The sequence below is a fragment of the Herpailurus yagouaroundi genome, unplaced genomic scaffold (genome assembly GCF_014898765.1).
Source record: "Herpailurus yagouaroundi ecotype Mexico unplaced genomic scaffold, PumYag 197, whole genome shotgun sequence".
Lineage (NCBI taxonomy): Eukaryota > Metazoa > Chordata > Mammalia > Carnivora > Felidae > Herpailurus > Herpailurus yagouaroundi.
The window spans coordinates 5,635,188-5,654,432 of record NW_024412428.1 but is presented as its reverse complement, the minus strand read 5'-3'; the positions used below and the strand labels follow the sequence as shown (position 1 = coordinate 5,654,432).

Below are 19,245 nucleotides of genomic sequence, written 5' to 3'. Positions count from 1 at the left end.
ACAGAGCGTAAGCGGGGCAGGGGCGGAGAGGGAGGCACAGAATCCCAAGCAGGCTCCAGCCTCTGAGCTGGCAGCATAGAGCCCGATGCGGGGCTCGAACTCACAAACTGTGAGATCAGATGCTTAAATGACTGAGCCACCGAGGTGCCCCTAATGATCTTTTATTTATTTACTTTTTAATTTTTTTAACGTTTATTTTTGAGACAGGGAGGGTCAGAGAGAGGGAGACACAGAATCTGAAACAGGCTCCAGGCTCTGAGCTGTCAGCACAGAGCCCGACACGGGGCTCGAACTCACGGACCGCGAGATCATGACCTGAGCCGAAGTCAGCCGCTTAACCGACTGAGCCACCCGGGTGCCCCAATGATCATTTATTTAAAAGAGAAACTACTTAGGGGTGCCTGCTTTGGATTCTCTCTCTGCCCCTCCCTCGCTCACACCCTGTCTCTCTCTCAAAAATAAATAAACATTAAAAAAATTTTTTAAATAAATAAAAGAAAAGAAACTATTTAGTCTTCTAAAGAGTGAAAAACCAAGGTTAACATTTTTAAATAAGCACTTTAAAAGTTTGCCCTCTGGTGGACAGAGGGGAAAACGCATACGATGTTCAGAAAAACATGATGCCTTACCTAAGGCCGCCCTTTGCCCCCGGAGCTCACCTGAGCTCATTCTCCCCTCAGAAAACAGGACAGCTGCTGCTTTGCGCTGAACTGTGTCCCTCTCAAATTCGTATGTTCGAGCCCTACCCCAAGAACCTCAGAATGTGACTGTATTTGGAGATAGGGCCTTTAACGAGGAGATTAAGTTAAAATGAGGGTGGCCCCTAATCCCATCTGACCGAAGTCCTTATAACAAAAAGAAATTTTGACACACGAAACACCAGGATCTTGACGCGCGGAAGAAAGGCCATGTGAGGACCCAGCAAGAAGATGGCCGTCTGCAAGCCAAGGAGAGAGGCCTCTGGTGAAATCAAACCTGCCGACACCCTGATCTGGACTTCCAGCCTCCAGAACCGGGAGAAACACATTTCTGTTGTTTAAACCACCCAGTCTGTGGTCTTTGTTACACAGGCTCCTGCAGGCTGATGCAGACTGATACACTGAGGAACAAGCTTCCCGGTTGTTGAGAAAGTTAAACATTTGGTATATCACTAAGCATCTAGTCTTTAAATGTGTGTCCTAGCAAAGGGCCTCTTTGGGGCTGACTACAGTCTAAGTCAGGTCAAAGTCCAGCTAGCTATCCTGCGAAGAGGTCAAGGCCTCCTCGCGGAGCTCACACGGTAGGCAGCATGGGCGCTCTCTCCAAATGAGCATTTACTTCCCTGTCTGCCTCCTTGGGGGCCCCTGGTAGGGCCCTGTCTCTCTATTCACTGAAATTTTAAATGAAGAAAATTTAGAGCCATCATTTATGTCTGCTTTCAAAACTTATATGTGGATTTCATAGCAAATACAGAAAAGCAAAAATTGGGAAATGAAATCCAACAATAATTCTCTTACACTCAGAACCGATCCCGCTAACACTTAGTTCTCACACTGGGATTTTTTTTTTTTTTTTTTCATGACTAGAGGTGCAAGTTTAGGTTCATTTGCAGAAAGGAGAATCATCTTCTACATATTGACTTTAACCTCTTTCTCACCAACAATATATCATAAACAGCTTTCCACATCATCAAATATTATTCTACAACGTAATTTGTAACTGTTGATTTTTTTTAAGTTTATTTATTTTGAGAGAGAGAGAGAGAGAGAGAGAGAGAGAGAGAGTGTGTGTGTGTGAGCACAGGGGAGGGACAGAGAGAGAGGGAGAGAGAGAATCCCAAGCATTGCATCCACACTGCCAGCACAGAGCCCAATGCGGGGCTCAAACCCACAGAATGGTGAGATCATGACTCGAGCTGAGATTAAGAGATGACACTTGACTGACTGAGCCACCCAGGCTCCCTGCTAACGTTCGAGTTTTAAATATAACTTTAACGACTGGTGAATGGGGGGGGAAATGCCTATACTCCCAAAGAATAAATGATCAAAAGCAGACAGGTGGCAGGAATAAGGCTCTGTCTTAAAGTGCTCTCTCTCCTTGTAGACTGGAGTGTGAGGATGATGATTTCACAGAGAGCTGATGGGAAATTAACCAGGGTAGAGGGATGAGGGCAAAGAAGGTAGAAGTCCACACCTTCCCATAGCGCAGCTGAAAAAGAAACCACCAGAAAAGAAGGAAGGAAATAAAAAGGTAAGTAGAGAGAGCTAAAGAGTGAAGAATATGATCCTTGAAAAGGAGTGGAGACAGACTAGTTGGCTTATCTATCGAACACCGTGAGCAGCACTTAAAACACCTAACTGGTCTCCCCCCTGTTGCCAACAGCACCCCATCGATTGGTGTGTGCTTGGGAAATATAAAAAACATGTTACATTTGACTTGGAAAATAGAGGCAGATCTGCTGAGGGAGTAAGATTTATCTAATGCTTTACAAAGTAAAACTTAAATAATTTGGAATATTTTGTTGCTTACCTCTGGTTTCCCATGAATGGAAACCTAGAACGATCTATAGTGGACATATATTCAGGGTGCCTAGTTTGGGCTACTTCCTCATCTACCACTTTGTCAAGGAATAGGGAGGGGTGTTTTAATGAGCTCTATTTAACCATACGAGAGTGATGCTTTTTGTGTTGGAAATGGACCGAGACCCTTGTGGGTGAAGACCACATGATGATAGTAAAAGGTGTCCTAGGTTCACGGAGCACATTTTAAGAGAATTTTTCAAGCCACCCATGCCGGTACCTGGCTTGTCCATTCCTGGTGCCACGTCCTTTCCATGATTATGCTTCTCATTGCTTCCTTACAAGCCTCCACGTCTCTCTGTGAACTCTTCTTGGCCCCCTGTTGTGCCCTCCAAACACAAACATGCCGAACCCCCCTGCCTGCGTGGGTCCTGCTCACCCCTGGGGTTGGGCTCTGCCCAGGATCCATGCTGCCCTGCCTGGTGGACTGGGAAGGCATGGTTACAGTGTGCTATATGAGATCTGAAGAATGGAATTCAACCCTAATCCAACTTTAAGAGATTGATGTCCGTTCTTTTTTTAAAAAAATTTTTTAGTGTTTATTTATTATTGAGAGATAGAGAGGGACAGAGCATGAGCAGGCGAGGGGCAGAGAGAGAGGGAGACACAGAATCCGAAGCAGGCTCCGGACTCCGAGCTGTCAGCACAGAGCCCGACGCGGGGCTCGAACTCACAGACTGCGAGATCATGACCTGCGTCGAAGTCGGAGGGGAGGCTTAACCAACTGAGCCACCCAGGCGCCCCAGATTGATGTCCATTCTAAAATCCTGCCATGGCGTTTGAGATTTCAGACATCCACATCGAAAAAGTAACGAATGAGCACTCCTTAGCAGACACAGAGATGTTTCCCTGAAAGGAAGGACTCTTGTCTAAGAAGGACACCCCATGGCCACGTCTGACCCAAGAACACAGGCCAATCAGTCTTCTTGGGATGATGCTATTGTCCAGCGGGCTCTGTGGAGCAGGTCACAGGAGCCCCATTATGAGCTCAGGGGACCTTAGAGGAGAGAGGCTCTTGGTTAGAGGGGATGTGTTGTTTGCAGGAGCTACGCGAGGCCACATGGAAGAACCAGTGGGGAGAGGGTAAGGAGGAGAAGGGCAGGATGGAAGCAGAGAAGATGTGGACGGAGCAGAAAGGGGAAGGCTTGGGGACGACGTGTGGTGTTTGCCACGGCTGATGAAAGTACGCATGCCATGGTTGACAGCTCTGGATCCAAAGGTTGGGCGTGACTGCACTCAAACTTACACTTCCAAGCGAGTGTTGGATACCTATTTCAAAATATTTATCTGGAATCTTGGAGTTGGTAAAGATTTCTTAAGCAGGACACAAACACGCTAAGCATAAAGAAAAAAGTAGACTGGACTACATTACAACTAAGAACTTCTATTCATTAAAAGACACGGAAGAGTCATGATCTCACAATGTCTTGAGTTCGAGCCCTGTGTTGGGCTCTGTGCTGACGGTGTGGAACCTGCTTGGGATTGTCTCGCTCCCTCTCTCTCTCTGCCCTTCTCCTGTTCACCCGGTCTCTGTCTCTCTCAAAACAAATAAATAAACATTAAAAAAAAAAAAAAAAGACACGGAAGAGAGTGAGTGGTAGCACACAGAGAGGGAGGAAGAATTTGCAATGCACACAAAGGACTCATAAAGAAGTCCCGCTAATCAATAAGAAAAAGACAGACAACCAACAGAAATACGGGTTAAAGACTTGAATAGACACTTCATAAGGGAAGCCAGCCAAATGGCCAATCAACGTATGAAAGGGCGCTCAGTCTTATCCATTAACAGGGAAAAGCAAATTAAAGCCACAGTGAGATTCTGGTACCCATTTCCCAGAACGTCTGAGAGAAAAATGGTGGGCAATATCAAGTGTCAGCAAGGGTGTGCAGCAGGAATCCTCATAATCTGCTGGTGGGAATGTAAGCTGACACAACCACTTTGGAAAACGGTCTCTCTAAAACCGATCACATGCCTACTCTAAGCGATTCCACCCCCAGGGACACATCGAACAGGGGCGCATACATAGTTCACCAAGAGACATGTACGAAACTGTCCGGAGAACCACCATTTGTAGTCCAAGACTGGAAACCTACCTGCTTATCAACATTAGAATGGACGAAGGAATGGGGAGCTAGTCCCACCTCGGAGTATTCAGCAGTGGTTCTCCAAGTACGGTCTGGAAAGAGCAGTCTCAGGATCACCGGGCACCTTGTTAGAGAAGCAATCTCTGAGGTCCCACCCAAGACCTACTGACTCCAAGACTCTGGCATAGGGCCCAGCAGTCTGTGTTTTAGCAAACCCCCAGGTGACGATGGTGTCCGCCCAAGTGTGAGAATCACTGCCTGACAGCAATGAGAGCGATCAAACTACAGCTCCATGCAAAAATATGGGTGAATCTCACCAACGTAATGTTGAGCGAAAGGTGTCAGACACAAAACAGCATTTCGGATAATTCCACTTCTGCAAAGCACAAAAGAAGGCAGAACTGACCAGTGCTGTTAGAAGTCAGGATCAAGGTGGGGACTAGGGTGAGGGAAGGAAGGTGCTCAGGGCAAGAAGTAAGGAGGCTTTAGTGAGCGCCTCCTAGGGGCCTCGCTTGCCTCCCCTGACCTTGGCCGTGGTCTGGGGCTGCTTACCCTAGAAAGAGGGGGGTGGACGGCAGGCCATGGTTAACTCTCTGTGAGTCAGTGGGGGTGCTGGTCGCAGTAGGGTGTTGAGTTCCACAGATTACTCAACCTGTACACATCCGATTTGTAAATTTCTCTGCATGTAAATTCAGGATAATCTTTCAATAAATAATTTTTCAGATCAGGTACATATTCAGTTGGAACAATATACCCTGCAATGATCAGCGGTGAAACAAGGAATTTAAGTTTTTGGTAGCCTTTGAATATAATTGCTTTCAGAACATGGGCCTTTTTTTTTTTTTTTTTTTTTATGAGCTTAGGAAGTGACAAAAAAAAAAATAATTCAGAGTCCAGTCTCGAGACGATACATGAGCTCAAAATGAGTAATACCATTATTTTTGTTCTAAAAAATGAGATGGGGTTTCCAATGTGGCTTCAATGGACTCTGAAGGACACTGCCAAGGAGAAGTGAGTCCCAGATGTGTGCTGAGTGTGGGAACAACTTCGGAATAAGATATAACTCCTCCCCAGGCAGCAGCTTTAAGCACACTTCCCCGACATCTGGGATTTCCGGCCTAGGTGCTAACAGATCAGTCACCTTTTTTTACAGGCAAGAAAAGAGTCCCCATCCTGTGTTGCCTGCTTTCTAGGAAAGCAGTGCTTTTTGTCTGACTCAATACTTTTATCTTACTTTATATCTTGGTGAGCTCTAGGTAGGGCTCTAGGTAGGCCAGCTGCCCCACTGGCCGGGCTTCCTGCAGCTGGGCTGGGCTTAGTGACGACGCATGAGGGATGCGAGCCCCCAGTGAACGCATTGTGTTTGGATTATGAAGAAAATGGGCACAAGTAATTGTGGCGTGAGCCGCGGGCTGTTGGACGGAGCAAGGCCCACGGGCTCGCGCCCCTCAGACCCCGAGGCAGCCCCTTGCCTTCCGAATAGACACAGTTGCCTCGGGATGGCAGGATGACAGATGGCTCTTTCAACAACGGTCTTTCCTTCAGCAAAGCCCTGGGATTTCCCGGACAAATGAAGACGTATGGGAGGAAAAAGCGCTCCGCTCGTCCTGATGGTGTGCCATCTCCGGGTTCTGTCCTGTTCTGGGGACCCCAGGCTCTGACCCGGGAAACGGAATGACCCGACCAGGCCTGGCGCACTCACCAGCTGAGAGCCAGCTGAGAATAACTCTGCGTCTGTTTTGGTATTACTTCACTGTCTAAGCGCTCGCGGAATTTTATTGAATTTAAGCATTTCAACAAATGTGTTGTCCTAGCCTTCCTCAAAAGGCCCCTGGTTAGTGTCTATTTTCATTTGGTTGCTTAGGGGCTTCTGGGCGGAGTCATCTTAGCGATCTGTCTGTCTTGTCTAAAATGCAGCTTCTTGCCCTCTCCCCTCTCCCCTCCTCCCCCACCCCTCCCCCCCCCGCACGCAGAGCCTCTATCCTCACCCAAGCCCCCACCCCCTTTCCTCTGGAGTGTCGCTATAGCCTCCTAGCTGTCCCTCGTCCCCCCTTCCCCCTTTCCACCGCTCCCGAACCGAGCCCAGTCCTGCACACACAGCAGCCCGATCACACCCCTGCCTGGCTCCACTCCCACAGTGCTCCTGCTCCTCTCTATGTTAACCTTGTGTTTCTGATGCTTTGACATCTTGGGGGCTTTCGGACTCCAAGAGACTGCCCCTCCCAGGACTGGCTAATTCATAAAGATGGCAAACAAGGGACCGAGGAGTGCGCTTTCATATGCATGTCAACCAGCCCAGAGCCCACACCCCCAGGCGCCTCCTCTCTGGGACTCTTGCACTCAGGGCCACTAAACACGTTCTGATCACCCCGGGTACGGCCAGGTACTGACAAATGGGGCAGCCTTATGCTCTAGAGCCCATTGGAATTACTCAGACTACCCATCCTGAACCTGTCCTACCGCTCCTGTTCTTTCCCATAGAAACTGTCAAAAAGTCTCTAGCTCATGCTTTCCCCTCTCCCTCTGCCTCCTGACTGCCCCTGGGGCTCCCCGCACGGCCCCGTGTGGAGTGGCGTACCCTTTCTTTTGGGAACTGTAAGTGTAGCCAACTAATTTTCCAACGACCCCTTGTCTCCTTGATCCATTGGCCTTGCCATACCTGAATGATAATAAAACCTACATTAACCTTTTTTTTTTTTAACGTGTATTTATTTTTGAGAGAGACAGAGACAGAGCATGAATGGGGTAAGGGCAGAGAGAGAGGGAGAGAGAGAATCCAAAGCAGGTTCCCGGCTCTGATCTTGTCAGCACAGAGCCCAACGTGGGGCTCAAACTCCCGAACCGTGAGATCAGGACCTGACCTGAAGTCGGACGCTTAACCGGCCGAGCCACCCAGGAGCCCCTAAAACCTACACTGTAAACCATTCTCAGGGGAAAAGTCAAGTTGCTCACATGGCCCAGACTCTGCTGCCCTCGGTGCTAGGCATTAGCTACATATGGCTATTGGGCACTCGAAATGTGGCTAGCCAATATTGAGATGTACCGTAATTATACAATATCCACTGGGTTTCAAAGGCAATACCAAAAGATAGTAAAATATCTCATCAGTAGTTATATTGACCACATGTTGAAATAACGATGTTTCAGGGGCACCTGGGTGGCTCAGTCGGGTAAGCGTCCAACTTCGGCTCAGATCACGATCTCACAGCTTGTAAGTTCGAGCCTCGCGTCGGGCTCTATGCGGACAGCTCAGAGCCTGGAGCCTGCTTCGGACTCTGTGTCTCCCTCTCTCTCTCTCTGCCCCTCCCCCGCCCACACTGTCTCAAAATAAATGAACATTTAAAAAAATGTCACATTAATAATAGTAATAATATTTCAGATATATTGGGTTCAATAAAATCAATTTCACGTATTTGCTTTTACTTGTTTCGTATGGCTACGAGAAAATTTAGAGATGCATGTGTGGCTCCCAGATCTCTTTTGGACGGCACTGGGCCACAGGGCACTGCGTGATCTAACCCTGCTGCCTTTCTAGCTTCGCCTTCTTGCCTCGTCTGCCTCACTTGCTCTGTCCCCATCACAATGGCCTCCTGATGTGCCTTCAATGCTCCTGCCGCAGGCCCTCTGCAGTTGCTGTTTGCTATTCTTCCTACCTGTAATGAACTCCTTAGATGCCCGCACCGCTGGCTCCCTGACACCCCCACATCTCTACCCGACTTCATCACCACGTGAAGGCTGATCTGGACTCCCTCCCTAAAGTATCATTGCCCCCAAATTCCCCTCTCTCCTCCCTGCTTTATTTTTCATGCTCACTATGTATCTATCTCTAGCTAAAACTTTGCTTGTTTCCCTTGTGTATTATCTATGTCCCCATCAGCGTGAAAGCTGATATGGGCAGAGATTTGGGTCTCTTGTGGTCTCTGCTGTAGCCCCTGTATCTAGAAGGAACGGCGCTTTGCTCAAAGTCACAATAAATATTTGCTGAATGAATGAATACAGGATACAGGCTTTTGGCCTCGGGATCTTTGCTCCAAATGAAAGAAGCCAAGTATACATAACAGATGAAAACAGAGCCGGGGGTTGGAGCAGGGGAGAGGCCTGCGGGGAGTTGGGAGCTAGGCCAGCTGAGGAGGCCTGGCCGAGGCCGAGAGGCACTCAGACCCAGGCAGGGCCGCTCAGACCTGTCAGATGGCAGAGGCCGGGGGTGGGGAGTTGGCGGTTGGAACTAGCTAGAAAGGAGAGAATGGGTAGTCTGTATTTTTTAAAAGCGGCCCGTGAGAACAGCCCTTGGTGCTGGTGCTTATCACTACAAGTGGGACGGGGCACGGTGAGCGAAGAGCCGAACTGGCTGGTGAGGGCAGGTGGCCCAGAAGCTTGCTGCCGAATCTCCAGCCTCGTCCCAGCAGTGCTGATTGCAGTCTGCATTTAACCCCATTCTCAGCGAATCCTGTGCACACTGTTCTTCGAAATGCAGTCGGTTCCAGTAACAGATGACTAGACAGACAAAATGGGGTCCATCTACACAATGGGACAGTTTCCGGCCTTAAAAGGGAAGGAAATTCTGACACAAGCTACAATATGGATGCATCTGGTAGGCACTTTGCTACATGAAATAACACAGTCCCGCTGAGGCCAAATGTGCAGGCTCCGTCTGTGGTTAGTGCCAGTTTCAACAACCCACACCAGGAGCTCCCAACACCCCCCCCTCCCGCCCCCCCCCACTCAGGGGGGGACCGCTCTCCTTTCGGGGCCTCTTTGGGGGAACTTGGCCTCAACAGCACCTCTGCCAGAGCAATCATGCAGTAATTTCTCACCCCACTGAGGAGAGTATTTCCTGGGCAGAGGTTTGTGTAAGAGCTTATTGGAGAAAGCTAGTACAAATCAACAAAGGCTGAGAGACGCCCTAACGGGAAAATGGCTAAGAGTGGCAATGAAGAGGCATTTAATAAAATAAGAAACACAGATAAGTGGCCAATAAGTGTCCAAAGTTATCATTCTCATTAGTAACCCAACAAACGGAAGAAAACATTACAAGAATGCGTTTTTCATAGAATGGGCTGGGAAAAAAGTAAAAGAAGAATATTTTTTTCATTGAGAAATTAAAAGCCAGTGTTGGTATGGGTATGAGAAAAATGACTCGTGTTCTCAATGGGAGGGATCGTAAAAGGAACATCTAAGGAGTGGTTCAATAATATGTAGCAAACGCCCTCATAAGATATATACTCTCCATATCATTCCACCTCCAGGAATGTTTTTCTTAAGAAACAAGTATGTAAGACCACAAAGATACATGCACAGGATTACTCACTGCAGTGGTTTTTATAGCAGCAAAAAGAATCCAAACCCCTTAAATAATTGGTAAAATACATTATAATATATCCATGCAACCATTTAAAATGATGCTGTGGAGGGGTGCCTGGGTGGCTCAGTTGGTTGAGCGTCCAAATTCAGCTCAGGTCATGACCTCACGGTCTGTGAGTTCAAGCCCCGCATCGGGCTCTGTGCTGATGGCTCAGAGCCTGCAGCCTGCTTTGGATTCTGTGTCTCCCTCTCTTTTCCCCTTCCCTGCTCATGCTCTGTCTCTGTCTCTCTCTCTCAAAACTAAATAAGCATTAAAAAAAAAGTTAAGGGGCGCCTGGGTGGCGCAGTCGGTTAAGCGTCCGACTTCAGCCAGGTCACGATCTCACGGTCCGTGAGTTCGAGCCCCACGTCAGGCTCTGGGCTGATGGCTCGGAGCCTGGAGCCTGTTTCCGATTCTGTGTCTCCCTCTCTCTCTGCCCCTCCCCCGTTCATGCTCTGTCTCTCTCTGTCCAAAAAATAAATAAACGTTGAAAAAAAAATTAAAAAAATAAAAAAATAAAAAAAAAGTTAATAAAAAATAAAAAAATAAAATGATGCTGTGGATTATACTTCTATATTTATTTGGAAGGATGTTCAGCATGTATGTGTTGGAAAAGCAGTTTAAAGAGCCTTATGTATTATGCTAAGTGAAATAAGTCATACAGAGAAAGACAGACACCATATGTTTTCACTCTTATGTGGATCCTGAGAAACTTAACAGAAGACCATGGGGGAGGGGAAGGGAAAAAAAAAAAGGTTAGAGAGGGAGGGAGCCAAGACATAAGAGACTCTTAAAAACTGAGAATAAACTGAGGGTTGATGGGGGGCAGGAGGGCGGGGAGGGTGGGTGATGGGCATGGAGGAGGGCACCTTGTTGGGATGAGCACTGGGTGTTGTATGGAAACCAATTTAACAATAAATTTCATATTAAAAAGAGAAAGAGCCTTATGTATAACATGAGTCAAATTTGCTTTAAAAGGACATATGTATTTACATGGGAAAGAGTCTAGAACCAATGTTACAGTGGTTGTCTCTGGGTGGAAAGATCTGGATTATTTTAATTATATTTCTGGTTGTGGTTTATCTGCATTGTATTATTTAATTTTTCTAGCATCATTATGTATTAAGAGAGGCGTTGTTGTGTTTTTTTAATCTCCTATTTTGGTGCGGGGTGGGGCTGGGGGCGGGGAAGGAGTACACATAAAAAACCCTAACTGCAAAGGTGAAAGGTGTTTACCAGGCCCAGCTCTTGTGAACTGTGGGATCATCGCCTGCAAACGGAAAAGGCAGTAATTAGACGGAATGTCAAGGGATGAGCCATTCAGGGAAGCAGAATCCCTTTGGAAGAATCCCGGGTGTTTACCAAGCACCGGGACCCCGAATGCCCACAAAGACACCCGGAATCCGCAAAGGGCCCCACGCTATGGCTAGAAAAGTGGTTTACCTTCCGCCCCCACCAGCTGGCACGTAAGGGGTACTGGGCGTGCGCCCGGCTCCGCACTTGACCGTGTTCTCCCATCTGACCCCAATGATAACCCCGGGAGATGTACGGTGCCCGTTTGACAGTGGGGTGGCTAGCCGGTGCCAGAGCCTGGACTTGAACCCAGTCTTCCTGATCCCAAAGCCCACCTCTCTCTGCACTCCCCCTCGCCCCCTCCTCCTAGCCCCGGGGAGTGATTCTCTGATGTGTGCACAGAGCCACTAAAGCCGGGGACTAAGGGGCGCTTTCCCCAACGACAGGCAAGGTCCGACATCCCTTCCAGACCCCTTTCCCGGTTAGCTGTGGGCCCAGACGGTGCTGCTGGGCACCTGGCCTTGTACGTGGTGTTGGTTTTGCTGCAGCTCTGAGGGGTCTGGGTCTTGACCGATAGCGCCCCCGCGCGTTCCCATGGCAACCTGGACGCGTCCCAGCAACGTCGCCAGCGAGCCACAGTCCAGCGAGGGGGGAGGGGGTGTGTGCGCAAGGTCACAGTCAGGCACTGAAGGCCGTGGGAGGGGAGCCTGGCACGGGCCTCCCGCAGGGCACTTGGGACTTTTGTAGCCCGTGTTTGGCGTCGCTGCGTTTTCGCAGAGCAGCGAGCCTGGCAGGACCCCGTGCCCACAGCCCCCAGAGCCCCTCCCCATCTGCTCTGCCCGCTCCAGGCCCGCCGGAAACAATGGCAGGGCCAGGAGCCAGCCGAGGGGAACTGGGGGCGCGGGGCTGCGCGGGTTACACCGCCCCCGAGCTCCTGGGGGCGCTGTTCGCACAGACTAAGACGTGGACGTCGCCTGGGAGTCTTGCGCCACAGAGGCGTGGACTCCCTGTGACGGGCCCACGGGAAGCTGCACCGAGGACGGTCTGTCGGGGACCCAGACAGCAGCTCCTTTACCCAGAGGACACTTTTTCAGCGAACTCAACTGTGCCAAACACAACCGAGTAAGGGATGGGAAGCACAAAAATCCGAGCTGGAAATGTGGGTTTGAAGCCAGCGTTTGAAAATCACTCGCTCTCAGGTGAAACCAGGCCCTGGGTCAGAGCAACTTGCTCGGCTCGGGCGCATCTCCCGTGTGCTAGAGAAAGGCACCGTGGCCTGGGCGGCTTGTAAACCACGGAAATTTCTTTCGCGCGGATGTCGAGGCTGTCCTCGGAGACGGGGGTGCCGGTCGGCTCAGGTTGCCCTTCCGCTGCGGGCCTTTCTCGTGTTGTCAGGTGGCTCCGGTGCTGCTGGGGGGAGGGGGGTGGTGGGGCTCTTTGGGGTCCCTTTGGGGAGATCGCTAACCCCTTCGTGAGGGCTCTACCCACACGACCCAGTCACTTCCCAAAGGCCCACGACCTGCCAGTGGGGCGCCTCACCTTGGAGTCTGTCCGTTTGTCGCTGTGCTCTGTGACGCCATCGGAGTTCAGGCCACCACTCCTTCCCGTGGGTCTTGCTGCTCCCTGCTGTGCTCTCTTCTCCTCGTGTCACCAGAGAGCACATTGGACCGTGTCACTGCCCTAGTCACACGGTTCAGTGACTTCCGGTGCAGCCCTTGATGAGACCAGACACGACCAGGCCCGTGCCGCCCTCACCGCCCTCCTGTCTCTGCCATCCTTCTTTCCACAAACGCCCAGCAACCCCCACATCATCCTCACCCGCCTCCAAACATCTGGAACCACCCCGAGACTGTCTTGAGTACGTGCCCTGGTGCCCTGGGCGTGCTATGTCTGGAAAGCTCTGCCCCACCTCTTTGCCTGGCCCACTCCTTCCTGTCCATTTTTCAAGACAGGATTTGGACATCCTTTCCCACCAGAAGCCACCTGGATCTCTCAGTGGGCCCGTTTACCTCTTATGTCCTCCAGCAGAACCATCGCTTGTATTCTTGGTATCCCCGAGCCCGTGAAGTTGGGGTCGGGAATGTTTTATTCGCGGAGGTAGAACAGGCACTCGGGAGTAATGTAATAAATTAACAAAATGCCAGTGGATGGTCCGACATCAAGAACTCAGAAAGCACAGCCATCTGAGGCCACCGCGTATGAGACCACGACCCCTGGCCACTTAGTTCCATGCCTGCATCGGAGTCCAGAACAGTCTATTCTGACACAGAGAAGGAGAAACCAGCAGGTTCTCTGTGGAGTTCCAATTTTAACAGGATCGGTTCCAGTCCTCTGCTCCCGTCAGTCTGGCCTCCTTGAACGAGCAACTAGGAGGTTCCCTCCCCGGGCACCTGCCCCACCCCCCTGCTCCGCCCCCTCCCCACCGTTGAGGTCTCCATGAGACCTTCCCAGACTGCACTATTACAGACCTCAACTCCTGGTCCCTCAGGCCCCAGCACGCGATCCGCTTCTGTGCTCCATTCTCCTCCACAGCAGGTACCGCTCTCCAAGCTGCCGCTTGTTTTGCTTGTCTTGTTTCTTGTCTGCCGGCCGGTCGACTGCAAGCCCCATGAGGGGCAGGGTTGATGGCTTTTTTCTCGTTTTGTTCGGGGCTGCGCCCGCAGCACACCCCGTGTCAGGGGCACAGCTGGATAACTCTCTGCTGAATGCACATAGATAAGACTGAAGCACATCACTGAGGGTGGACACACAGGACACTGTGATGCAAATTGTGGAACGACATTCAGGAAGCGGCAAGCCCGGAAGCTTTGAAGCTGTGCTTGGCAGCTGGCCTGGTGGTAACAGAGAGCTCGGCGAAGACAGAAATACCCCATCCTAGTTTTCTCTGTCTTCTCTGTCGGTGAAAATGATCTAAAAACTGAGAGGGAAGAAAGACGTATGTAATGAGATCAATTAGCTCCGAGATATTCATGAGAGAAGACAGACCCCTTTCTTCAACTTCTCTCCATCACTTCAAGCCTCCTCTTACCCCTCCTTCCAGCTGGCAGGAAATCCAGTCTCCATGATTTTGTGGAAGACTCTTCCCTACAAGGTTATTCAAGAGTCCTTGGGAGGGAGGGGCGGGGGGCACTCAAAAGTGCCCACATGCCGCTCTGCGTCATCTCCTTGCCCTGACCCAGGCCATGCATAAGAGGGCATGGGCCCCCCCAAGTAACATTTCCACTTTCTCTCCCAGACCTGGCCGGAGAGACCCATGTCAAGTCCTGGTTAACTTGAAGCGTGTGGTTCAAGAAAGGAGAGGAAACCGGCAGCTGGCGCTGAAGGCTTTCCAGGAGATCAGATGGGTCCAAGGGAGGATGTCCCAGGGAAGTAGAGCGAGGCTCGTTGGAGGCATGGAGATAATTAGGAATCTTTGAGCAAATATGGGGAATGGTAAGAGACAAAAGGACCACGGATACTCAACTTGGGGGTGGGAGACACAGAACAAGGTGGAAACCAGAAACTACAGCCCAATGAACATGACCTTGAGTACTAACAAATGTCTAGGTTAGGTTAACAAACTGATGGCATGTTATTCAGCTTATGTTTGCCATGCACATTATGGAGAAGAATGAATAATTCTGGGTTGTTAACTTGTGTCCAATTAACCTCATACCTCTCTACATTTCTTGATAGATTGAGTTGCAAGATAAAAGAGTACCTTCATTTTGGCAAGATGATTTATGAGTATTCTTGATACTTACCTCTGCAGACAAGTTGGGGGGGATATTGGCCAGAGGAGTCCACACCACGTACATTGCACACTTACTGTGCTCTGCATTGAAATCACAAAAATGAATAAAACATGGTCCTTGTCTTGGAGAAACAGCCTGGTGAGTGAGACAGCTATGCAAAGAAGTAATTATGATACACTTTGATAAATGCTATAATTCAGTCATTTACAAAGTGCTGTATGTGATGGGACAAGCAGGTGACTTTGTAGCTGGTTGATGAACATTAATTATTCAAGATCAAGGTGGAAGGAGGTCTCTTCTACCGCACCACAAAGAGGTATATCAATTCTGTGTCGTCCAAACTCTTTTTAAAAACTTACATGGAGGGGCGCCTGGGTGGCACAGTCGGTTAAGCGTCCGACTTCAGCCAGGTCACGATCTCGCGGTCCGTGAGTTCGAGCCCCGCGTCGGGCTCTGGGCTGATGGCTCAGAGCCTGGAGCCTGTTTCCGATTCTGTGTCTCCCTCTCTCTCTGCCCCTCCCCCGTTCATGCTCTGTCTCTCTCTGTCCCCAAAATAAATAAACGTTGAAAAAAAAATTAAAAAAAAAAAAAACTTACATGGAGACATCAAGGTCACGTTGATCAAATTTGCCAATGACGTCAACTTGCGGAGGAGAGCGAAAACATTGGCTATGGGGCAGGATTCAGAATAACCTCCCAAATCTAGAAGAGTGTGTCCACACTCACAGGTAAAATCGAAAAAGAAAAAATACAAAGTCTTGACTTCTATTCAGTTCTGGAAAGGTTCGAGAGGGTTTGGATGTCTTCAAGGTCAATGTAAGCCAATCTTACTAAAAGCTGAACAAGCAATGTGGGCGCTTGTTCAAACTGCAATAACAGGAGTCTGATGTCCGGAACGAAGAAGGCATTCGTTCCACGTCTATTCCATACTGGTTAGACCACTTCTGGGATATGGGACTTTGTTAATTAAAGGCACTCAACCAGGGTGGCAAAAAATCCACAAAAAATGAGAATTATTGGGAGACGTAAGGATCTAGGTCTTTCTCCATCCCGGCAGCACAGCCGAAGCCTCAGACGAGACCCATCCTTTGGTGCAGTCCCTGTCTGTCCTCAGAATGAAGGAGACTGTGCGGATGGGAGCCCTTGCCCCGTGCATTCATGAGACCTAGACATAGTTTTAACTCTGTACTAAGGGGGCCGTACCCGCTCTGATGGTGTGACCCAGCAGCTCCTTTTCTTCCCCTTACCGGGAGGAATGGCGGACTTCCTTTTGCTCCAGTCTCTTGGGTATTCTGGGCTTTCCCCATACCCGTGTCCTTAACTTCAGCTGGTACCTCATGCCGGCTTTCTGCCCCCACCGTCTAGCCCCCCACTTCTGGAGGTCAGGCCGGTAACATTGCAGTTGGAGGCTCTTGAATAAGGTGGTCTTGTGTTCACTCTGTTTTCGCACGCCTGTCCTTCCCATCCTGCCCCAGTCTCTGCTTCTCGGATCTCGATGGCTGTTGGACCTGGGTGTGCCAAGCCCCCAGTTGATCTTAAATGTTAGCGTCACTCCTGCCTCATACCTGCTCTAAACTGTACCCCGAACACTTGCAAGCGTGCATTCGTGTATACACACACACATCCGCACACATACAGACGCAAGTACACTCCTATTCACAAGCCGCCGGCTCCCTTGCCCTGGGCTATCCTCCCAACCCCTGAGTTCAGAGGTCTTTGATTTATTGTGCCAAGGGGTGAACCAGGGCAGATGGGTAAAAACACTTCTGTGGCAGATTCCAGCTCAGTAAGAGAAACAATGTCGTGAATACTCTGGCTTAGGGATACTGTGACAGGGATTTCTAAATTTATGGGGAGTTAAACCAGGCCAGTGTCCCCCAAGTCTGGCTATCCACCAGCTGACTTAAGTGCAGGTTCCAAGGCCGACTCCAGACGTACTATGTGAGAATTCAGAGTGGGAAGTAGGGCTCTGTATTCTCAGCAAGTAAGCCATTTGATGGCAGCTGGGCCTGAGAGTGGCATTGGGGTTAGATTATTTTCTCTGAAGCGAAGATCACATTTTTGCTTTTTCATAATGATGATTCTGGGAAACAAAAGAACTCTTCAAAATGTTAAGGAGTTTAAAAGGTTAAGTTTCAGAGTTCTTCATTTCTTAACACTGCTGGCAACATCAGGATTGCTGTTCATGTTCAAGGATGCTGTTGCTGCTGGGGATTACTTCCTTCTTGTATGGCAGCTAAAAGGTCAAGTGCATGAGTACCAGGCCTTTCCAAAGTCTGCATTCCCAGAGTGTTTCAGGAAGAATTCCTTAGGGCACTGTCATGGCCTTGCCTTGGGAGCACAGCCATAGCCATGGCCTGCCTCTGTCAATGCTGGGAACAGTCCTGAACATCTATACGTCCCTCTTGAACCGGTGAGCCCTATAGGTGAATCCACAATGTCAGGGCCAGGAGTCAGCACATGAAAAATGGCTGTTCTGACTAATTGTGCAGGAGATCAGACCCCACCTCCATTGAGAAGTCAACCCATCCCCCTCTGTCTCACAGACTGACCTCTATTCTTCTTCTCCTTAACGAAAAAGGAATTTTGAACTCCCATCATTCAGTACCTGAGATTAACATCTCTCTATACTTTTAAATATATATATATCACATATATAAATATATATAATGCATTTCTTCCATCTATCATCTATCTATCTATCTGTCTATCCATCTATCTATCTACTTATCTACCTATAATGCCTGAAATTTATCTGGCCAATTCCTAACTCTTATATCAGGGACATACGCTCTCTCTTTTTCAGTATATCACCTTGCCACAAATAAAATTTCCCCAATATCCAAAAAGAGGCTAATAATATTATAGTCACAGTAGAGCCATTTTACTTCTTAGCATTACATTTCATCCCACCATACACTGAGATTCAAATACATATATGCGAATAAACTAGAACCCGTTTTAGTAACGCTGGATTAAAAGGGACTTTTTATTGAACAAGTCCCAAACAGTTGCAGTAATAGCTACAATAACCTACGTGCTGGGGACGGGGAGAGAGAGGACAAGTGGAGGAGGGAGCATCCAAGGGCTTAGATGTCCCTGGAGCTCTTCATAGGAATGAATGTGCATTCAGAAGTCAGAAATCCCACAACAGCTGTTCAGTGCCTGGATGTCCATGAAATCCACCCACCTCAAATCCGAGGCCTCCGTGGGATTTATGCACAAATTTGGAGAATAAAAACGGGTTTTCTTACATCAAAACAACGCACCAAGGGAGCCAGAGGCTCTTTGGCGCTCCTGAGGCAGCGAGAGCCCGTGCAGGGTCCTGCTCGTCCTGCCGTCTGCAGGGTGGTGCCCCTCCCCCTCTGACCCGACCAGGAGCTTGGCCATCCCTCTGGGGCCCCTTTGTCTGTCTCAGAGAGCATCAGAAAGCGTGGCACACGGGACAGGTCAGTGCTGCATTCTGTCAGAGACATCACTGATAGAGGAGGAGTCAAGAGCAGAAACACTGTCCTCGCTGGTCTTTGAGGCCCTTTGGCCAGCTTTGACAAACACTTCCTCAGCCCGGGGAGTGGCCAGCCGCACAAGGACCATATATCACCCTTGCTCTCGGGCGAGCCACGTCTATGTTCGTCATACCGGCCGGTCTGTGCGTCAGATTGCATATCAGACGCGCAATGAGAGTTTGGCTCCTCATCCCTTCCTAGGTGCAAATCAAACTTGGGGATTTGGAGGCAAGCTCCGGGAGGGGGTGTGTGGGAGGGGCCGGCCGTACAGGTAGCTGGTGCCTGGGAGCTTCCTCAGAGAAGTCCCTTTGCCCTAAAATATCTTTTTCAACAGGAGGCCATGGTATCCGAGTTCCCACCATTACAGTTACTTTTTAGTTAAACTACTTCATGAAGCCACCGCTTAATGGAAGGAGGAAGGAACAATCTAATGATTCCACGAGTGGTTGTCTAGTCTCAGTTGGTTTACAAGATTAGTTGCGTAGATCTAGAAGAAACCAGGAACAGGTAAGTCAGGCCCGTGGGTGTGGCTTGGGGGACCTCTGCCCCTGCACTTGTGAAGGAGGGCTTTGAGCAACCAGCAGGGGGCGGGGGGAGGGGTGGAGTAGAAGTAGGGGGAGAGGGGAGGAGTAGAAGAGGTCACAATAGGCTAGGGATCTGGAGAGTAAATAATCGTCCCAACAGAGGTGATGTCACAGTGGACTCTACATGCCATTTCTATGTGTTAC

The 19,245-nt window shown here is 49.5% G+C and overlaps 1 long non-coding RNA gene across 1 annotated transcript; it reads left to right on the top strand.

Moving 5' to 3' along the window:
• The first annotated feature begins 14,493 nt into the window (after nucleotides 1–14,493).
• LOC121012759 (uncharacterized) lies at nucleotides 14,494–18,901 on the top strand. The gene is made up of 3 exons (XR_005782280.1): nucleotides 14,494–14,709; nucleotides 14,953–15,149; nucleotides 18,852–18,901. It is a non-coding gene; the product is annotated as an uncharacterized LOC121012759 (long non-coding RNA).
• Nucleotides 18,902–19,245: the final 344 nt, after the last annotated feature.